General features: G+C 43.9%; 2 long non-coding RNA genes across 2 annotated transcripts; one reads left to right on the top strand and one right to left on the bottom strand.

The window, feature by feature from the left end:
- Positions 1 to 20: 20 nt before the first annotated feature.
- On the top strand, positions 21 to 3,036 carry LOC128085346 (uncharacterized). Its single transcript, XR_008208917.1, has 2 exons — positions 21 to 85; positions 460 to 3,036. It is a non-coding gene; the product is annotated as an uncharacterized LOC128085346 (long non-coding RNA).
- A 274-nt stretch (positions 3,037 to 3,310) lies between these two features.
- Positions 3,311 to 6,854, bottom strand: LOC128085348 (uncharacterized). Its single transcript, XR_008208919.1, has 2 exons — positions 6,736 to 6,854; positions 3,311 to 6,343 (listed from the first exon to the last, which is right to left on the bottom strand). It is a non-coding gene; the product is annotated as an uncharacterized LOC128085348 (long non-coding RNA).
- Between the last annotated feature and the right edge of the window lie 702 nt (positions 6,855 to 7,556).

Below are 7,556 nucleotides of genomic sequence, written 5' to 3'. Positions count from 1 at the left end.
TAGAGGTATGGGCAGTGATGGAGGGCCGACAGGACCGCTGTTGCTGCTGCAAGGAGCTTGGCACAGAAGAACATCCCTGGAGCAGGTGGGTGGCCGTCGGCCCTGCATGGCACCTGGTGCTGTGACTGGCACCGCGGCCATGAGGATCCCCAAAAGGAACAAAACTTGCTTTCATGGGGCCACTGCATCTCCTGGTTAGAATCAAGGTCAGGCACAAATTACAGCTCTGATTCCCTGGGGATTCCTGCCTCTGCTGTGTTTTGGCAGCTTAAGGCCTCTTTGATATTTGAGCGAGGCCTTTCCCTCAGCACATCTGATCCTGATTACGGTTTATGGCAATGGTAATTCTTTACCTCCCCAAGGCAGCAATTTTGAGAAGAGAAAGGGAAAACAAGTACAGTGTGATCGTTTAGGAGAGGGGCACACTGCACAGGATTTTAACTGTTTCTCTGTTTACAGCCATGGCTCTTCCACACAGATGACCACTATCAGTACAAGCCCTTCCCATGGCAGCACCCCATGTCCAGCAGTGAAATCTCTGTGTCTGGAGGCAGAAAAAGTCAGGTTATGTATTTATGTATCCAGGCACTGAGTTCTGAACAATAAAGCTGTGGCTTGGGTAGATTTTTTGTCACTTTCTGTTTCCTGGTGAGCACAGAATGAACAGGCATTGGTAAGTGCCAAAGATTTTCTGACTGCAGTGAAGAACCCAGGTCCCACTGGGTACCACCATCACCTCTCTCCTGCTTCAGACTTGAAGGGGAGCTCTGCTCTGTGTCTGGCAAGCACCAAGTGCATCTGATGGAGGTGGCAGAAAATATGGCAGTATGGAGGTGGCAGAAAATAGCAGCGCTGATTTGCTTTTGTGACACATCAAGGCAGTGTGTGATACAGGCACTTTGGCACACAACAGTGGGTTTCTCATGTCTGTTCGTAACGTGCTTCGTTCCCTTGTTGCTTTGGCTTCTCTGCCTTGGTTATACCGTGAGCTCCTCAGGTTCACTGAGGCTCTTCAGAGGCCATGCAGGGGCTTTACAGCTCTTGACTGTGAATAACCACTCCTGAAACATGAATAACCACTCCTGAAGCTGGTACCATCAGCTTGCCCTCAGACAAGATATCACAATTCATAAAAGGACTAGAAGCACGAATCACAAAATGATTCCATTACCTGTCAGCACTATAAATGCCTGCAGTTAGCAGAGGCCTGTGCTGGGTATGGTTCTTTGGTGAAGGTGACCATAAACACCTCTCAGGGAAGCGGGGGATGTGCACTGTATTTGCCCATGGAGCTACCAAGAAATGGAGCAATTAATAAAGGACACTTGTAACATTTTTGTTGAAAAAAGGACATTCTGTAAATCCTAGTCCATAACCCTTTCCAAAAAGTAATGCAAACTGTCACAGGTGCAGGAGGGGAAAGAAGCAGCACCGGCTTTCAGTATTGCTGTGATGTAGTCAGTCCTCAGGGAGTGTTTTACAAGCCAAAATTTCTACTCAGTTGATGCTAAGGAAGGGTCCATCATGGGATTTTCCTCCTTTCCATTAGTATTTTAATTAGACTTTCATATTATCTTGGGACTTGGGGCTTGCGAGGAGTACCCTGTGAAGGAAAAAAAAAAATTATACCTGTATCTCCCTCTATATTTTCTTTGTGTGAAACAAGCAGAAATTTGAGAGCCCAGGTAGGCAGCGGGCACCTCGACTCAGTGGGAACACTGCAGCCTGCGAGCTGCATCTTGTGCTCATAAATCAGCCCAATTATCCTAACGAGGAGAGCTGGGTCCCTCTTCTTTGAGCCCTGCTGGTTTACAGAGAGAGGAGAGCAAATAATAGAGAACAGTGGCAGCTTCTGGGTTGGGGGTGGGCAAAGGGATGGAGGACAATGGGCGATGCTTCTCACCACTGCCACTTCAGGAGGGCAGCAGGGCAGTTCTGCATTATCCCTGGCTGTTTTTCCAGATCAGAACTGAAAGCGGTTTCTTTTCTTGCTCTGTACTAGTTTAAGTTTTCTTGTAATGGTGAAAATTAGAAACTTGTTTTTCTGCAATGACAACGCAGGTTCTTATTTACTCCATGAATCTGGGAGCTGAAACTCCAAGAAAACCACAAACTACCATGAGATTTATTAATGAAAGATGAGAGCCAAAATTATGAGTGGCCCCATTCATTGTTTTCTATGTTTTCATCCTGGTCCCTCCTATTCTCCCCTCTTGGCGATGTCTGAAACAAATCATTCAGGTCTAGATCTCTTATTACGACACTCACAGAGCCTCCTTGCTATTGTTTTGGCCAAATTAAAAACATTTGTCAGGAGTAATTGTTGAATGGCATAAAAATTCATCTCTATTTTGCTGATGAGGACTTAATTACTTCCATTCTATTGTGATAAGTTATGTACTCAGTTCAGATATTTTTTAATACAAAACATTTTTTAAAATGGCCAGTTCTGGCCGTTCTTGTGACATCCTCCTCTCAGGAAAATTCTTCTTCTTAATCTCTCGGTATGTTCTCAACAGCTTATCCCTCTTTTCTAATGTCAGTTTTCCTAAAATGCCTTCTTATTCCTGCCTCACACACAGCTAAGTTGTGTCCATATTTTCAGCTTTTCAGGCTCCAAAGAAAGCTCTATAATTAGTAGATAAACCTTCTCTTTGGTCATCAATCCGCTCTGTGTTTCCTGTGTTGATTTCAGTGAGTTAAATGCATTGAGATGTTTGGAGATGTCCCCACCCCATCTTCAGCCTGAAGCACCACTGAGACCCACAGCTGCTGCAGAACACAATGAAGCTGCCAGAGGCACTAATGGGAGGAGCTGAAGGGTTTGTAGATAGAAAGTAAGGGGTGTGCTGTAGTGCCTACAACCATGGAGTGCAAGAGTACCCTTCTTAAAGCCAACAGAATGGCATCTTTTTTGATGGAAATATAACAGTGGGACTTCAGAGCACGACCAGCACTCAGCATTCAAAACAGCATGCATCAGGCCAGACACAAACTGTAAGACTATTTTAAGTCATTAAAAAGATCCAGAATTAGTCATATTTGCTTGTTATTTCTGAGCCTGTCATGTTTCCTTGGTTTTGTGTTTTCAGCCATTGCTCTACTGGGAGCAGGATACAACTTTGGGGGGGAGGAGGAACAAAGAGGACGCCTGGGTTTGGGGTGCTGGGCCTCTGCACTGTGCACCAGGAGCCACAAAGTCAAGAGACCCAGCAGAGTATGAGACCCACAGACTCTCAGTAAGCCTTGTGATATTAAAAAACATCTCTGGAATTCATTAAATTCTTAGTATTACCTCCAACCTCACCAGTGAATTTTAAAATTAGCTTTGTTATTACCTTTGCACCAGAGGTATTTCAGCATTGCTGCCATGCGGGAAACAACCAGAACCGAAAGTTACAGGTGGGAAAAGTCACCCCTTTGAAATTCTGTGACACAGCACAGCAATTTTGTTCTGCTGTTTTTAAGTGCTTTGCTTCTGTTCATGAGACTATTTTAACTACAAATTAAATCAGAACCTCCTGATGGAGCAGAATCAAGCAGCAAAGCAGCACTGAATGGCTCAAGTAGCACAGAGCAGAAACAGCGATGAGACTCCCAGCTGCCCTGACTGCCTGTGTGCCTCAGCTGTGTGCAGCATCACTGCCTTGCTCTCACTGCCAGCTTTGCTGTGCTTGCCAGCACCCTGCAGCACCTTGTCCAATGTGCTCACTGGTGTCAGGTGGGATTAAGAGGTTGGGAAATTGAGGCTGTGCTGAGAGTTCCTGGCTTAGACAAATACTGTCCTTAACACATTTGGCAGGTAAATTCAAAGATAGAGCTTGGAAAAAATGTGAGAAAATAATTTCTTTATGTCCAGTTGTAGCAATCCATTCTCTGCTGGTGCAGCCCTGGTGCCTCAGACCTCCCTTCTGTACAGTAAAATTAAAGAGGAGACAACAAGCCATCATCTATCGCCATATTTAAATCTAGCTGCTTTTTCTTAGAGCTTCCATTTCAGATCTGAGGCCAAACCACGGGCATGGATGGTCCCAAAGCCAGGAGAAACTTGCAGTGACCAGAGCTCCACGGGAGGCAGAAACAAGAAGTGCTTTCACAGAATCACAGAACAGCTTGGGTTGGAAGGGCCCATCAAGCCCATTGGGTTCCAACCCCAGACACTGGCATGGGTAGGGCTGCACCCAGCAGATCAGACTGCCCAAGGCCCCATCCAGCCTGGCCTTGAATGGCTCCAGGGATGGGGCACCCACAGCTTCTTCAGGCAAAATGCTGCTTTACTCAGGACACGTGCTGTTAGCTAGAACAAACGTTTCAGACCTCTTTGAAACATTTCCCACCAAATAATCAAATGCAGAAGTTACTTAAAACAGAAGTGTTCCTGCAAGGCAATAAGGGAAGATATAACTGAAGTCTACAGTAGCCAAGTCACACCTCATTGTGTTTGCTTGCTGCTGACTTCACTAAAATCTTAAACTATAAAAAACACATTGGTAAAGTTAAAACAGTCATCTTAATGCTTCAGAGCTACACCAATACATGGCTTTACTAACAGTTATAGATTAACTTCATATCTAAATCATCACCAATAAGTGTACTGCATCAGCAAGCTCACTTAAAATAAACAAAAAATGGATTTTAAGATAAACAGGCTCAATGCCAAAAATCCACATTCTTTGTAACCAGGGAACTGCACACATGAATGCAGCTATTGGAAGAATAATTGGTCCACAGCTACAGGCAAACACAGCATTTTGTTGTTTCCCCTTCCCCTTCAGTGGCTGCTGGATTTTAAAATTTGCATGATGGCTATTTTTTTTTTACTGAAGGAGAAAAATAGAGCTCCCATGGGGCAGCTTTACCCTCCTACCATATGGAATTGGCTTTTCTTTTTTTCAGATTATCTCATTTATTATTATTCGTACCTTTAAAGAGAAAGAAAATTCTTTCCATACTCAGACCAATAATGATGTAGGAGGGAGGGAATTAAAAAATAAAAAGCCCCTCTCACTTGTTACTTCTGCCAGCAAGCCAGCAATTGAGATCAAGGCCAACAATTTTGCCCTTTTATGCTGTCCCTTCTGTGTGATGGAGGCCTGCATCAGACACTGCTCTTCCTCGGATTCTTTACAAGATATCAGAAATCTGCTCTCCCCTCATCAGAGCTGAAATGATGTGTGCCCATAAAAGAAAGGAGAATTTTCTCTGGTCCAGAGGAACCAGCTTGTCACCAAGTCTTTGCTACTATTTGATGAAAGTAGAAACCTACATGCAGACCTGTAGGGTTTTAGCTGTTGTGAAAATGATTGAGCTGCTCTCCTCTTTCAGAAACTGTTTGCATTCAGTCACCCCACATAGCAGGAAAACCAATTGTTCCTTAAAAATTATAAAATTCTGTGCAGAAACTGTTGGTGCCCAGAGATTTCACAGCAGGCCATCCGTTAATTGCCTTTCCTTCCAGTCTGCATCTGGAACATTCATCTCTAATGCACCTTACTGAGGAATATATTAGTTTGTACAGTGGAGAAAGACCACAAAGAAAACTGCTGAATGCATACAATGCCTTAACGTAACAATTTGCAAGTAGCCTTACTGCTAGCATGCCCCACTCTAACTTTGCACAAGTTTTTTATTTTGCAATTTAGGTCACATTCAGCAAACTAGGTGACCTTCAAGGCCCCTTTCCAAACGAGATCATTCTATGATGGAGTGCATGAAGAATTACACGGCTTCATCAGTGAGATCATTGATTTGCGAGTTCCAACACTGTACTCCTTTTTCCTCTTTTTAACCCAATTATAGGCTGAAACACAGTGCAGTCATTTCTGGCACAAACTCAAGTCACCCTGCATATAGCAGTGCTATCAGCATCACTTCTAGGAGAATCTGCTCCATGAATTTCCCAGGCACAGAGGTGAGGCTCACTGGCCTATAGTTCCCCAGGCCACCTTTTCTCACTTCCTTAAAAATGCGCGTGATGTTTCTCTTTTCCAGTCACTGGGGACTTCACGTGACAGCCACAGCTTTTCAAATATGATGGAGAGGGGTTTGGCAACTACATCAGCCAGCTCCTTCAGAACCCTGGAATGCATGTTGTCCACCCCATAGACTTGTACATATTCAGTCTCATGAAGCGGTCTTGGTCTTGCTGCACTCTTACAGTGGGAGGAATGTTGCTCCCCTGCCCCCCACTCCACTTTGACATTCAGGGACATGAGATGCATGGGAAACCTGACTGCCAATAAAGGCTGAGGCACTCATTGAGTACCTCAGCTGTCTCCATGTCTGTTGCAGACAGTTCTCCCTTCTCATTTATCAGAGGGGATACACTCTCCTTTGCCCGTCTCTTCTGACCAATGTACTACAGAGCCCCTGCTTGTTATTCCTCACGTCCCTCACCAAATGCAGTTTGATCTGCACCTTGGATTTCCTGATCCCATCCCTGCACATCTGGATGGTGTCCCTGTATTATTCCCAGGCCATGTGTTACCATATCCCATATTTATAGACTGCTGGTACAAGGATATTTTCACTGACAAAAATAAAACACCTTTTCTTCGATCTCCACAGTGTATCACAAAGATGGAGAGCTAGGTTCCATTCACTTACACCTCAGCCTAAAAGCCAATCTTGGTAGCATGGATTTTTTCATAGCATACAGCTCTTCTCAGATCAGGTGTCTGTTATTTCTCTGCCAAATAATTCTTACTCTAACATTTCTCTGCCTAAAATTCTTACCCTGTCCAACCTGAATGTTTGTGGCATTATCAAACGAAGTGAAATCAATTTATCTTTGCAAGCAGGTGGTTTTTGGTGTGGGTTTTTTTGCATATTTTTTCTTCCTCCCCAATATGCACAAATACATCTGGTCAACATGAAGATAACAGAAGTATCTCTAACTCACACATGGCAGAAGAGCAGTGTGTTTCTGGTTGGCAGACTGGGATAACTAAAAACATGATCAGCAAAGGGGCTAGGAACCAGGATAACTGCAGGAGGAGAAAGAAAGCAGCTGACAAAAGCCAACACAGCATGAAGAAGAGGAAGGAACTACAGATGAGCATTTAAGCAGCAAGGCTATGGGGATTCCTGAAAGCAGAGGGCACAAGACCTAATGAAAGTAATTAATGACTGATCTATTTAAGTTGTCCTTTCTAGTGGCAGACAGTATTGAAATATCAGGCCGGCTTCTACTTAGAACATTTGATACTTACTGAAATACTTCACATATATATACATACACCCATACACACACATACACATTTATTGTAGTGTGTGAAATTAGAGAATACTGCTGTCAAGTGTCATCTGTCCTACAGCAAAGAGGTTTTTAAACTGGATTCATAGAACCAACTTATTTTCTCAGTGGAAGAGCCATATCCATCCACATCACCAGTTCCTGACTTGCCAGGCTATTTCAATTCCATGAACCCAAAGCAAAAGCTGTGGTAGAAATGGTTGCCATACAGCCTGCTGCTGTAACATACGGTCAGAACTCTGCTGTAAGGGACTCAAATGCAGATCCACTAATGAATGTAAACATTAAAGAGCCTCAATGC

The sequence above is a fragment of the Tympanuchus pallidicinctus genome, unplaced genomic scaffold (assembly GCF_026119805.1).
Source record: "Tympanuchus pallidicinctus isolate F22 unplaced genomic scaffold, pur_lepc_1.0 scaffold3, whole genome shotgun sequence".
Taxonomy (NCBI): domain Eukaryota; kingdom Metazoa; phylum Chordata; class Aves; order Galliformes; family Phasianidae; genus Tympanuchus; species Tympanuchus pallidicinctus.
The sequence above is the reverse complement of the archived record's forward strand: the minus strand, read 5'-3'. Positions and strand labels throughout refer to the sequence as shown.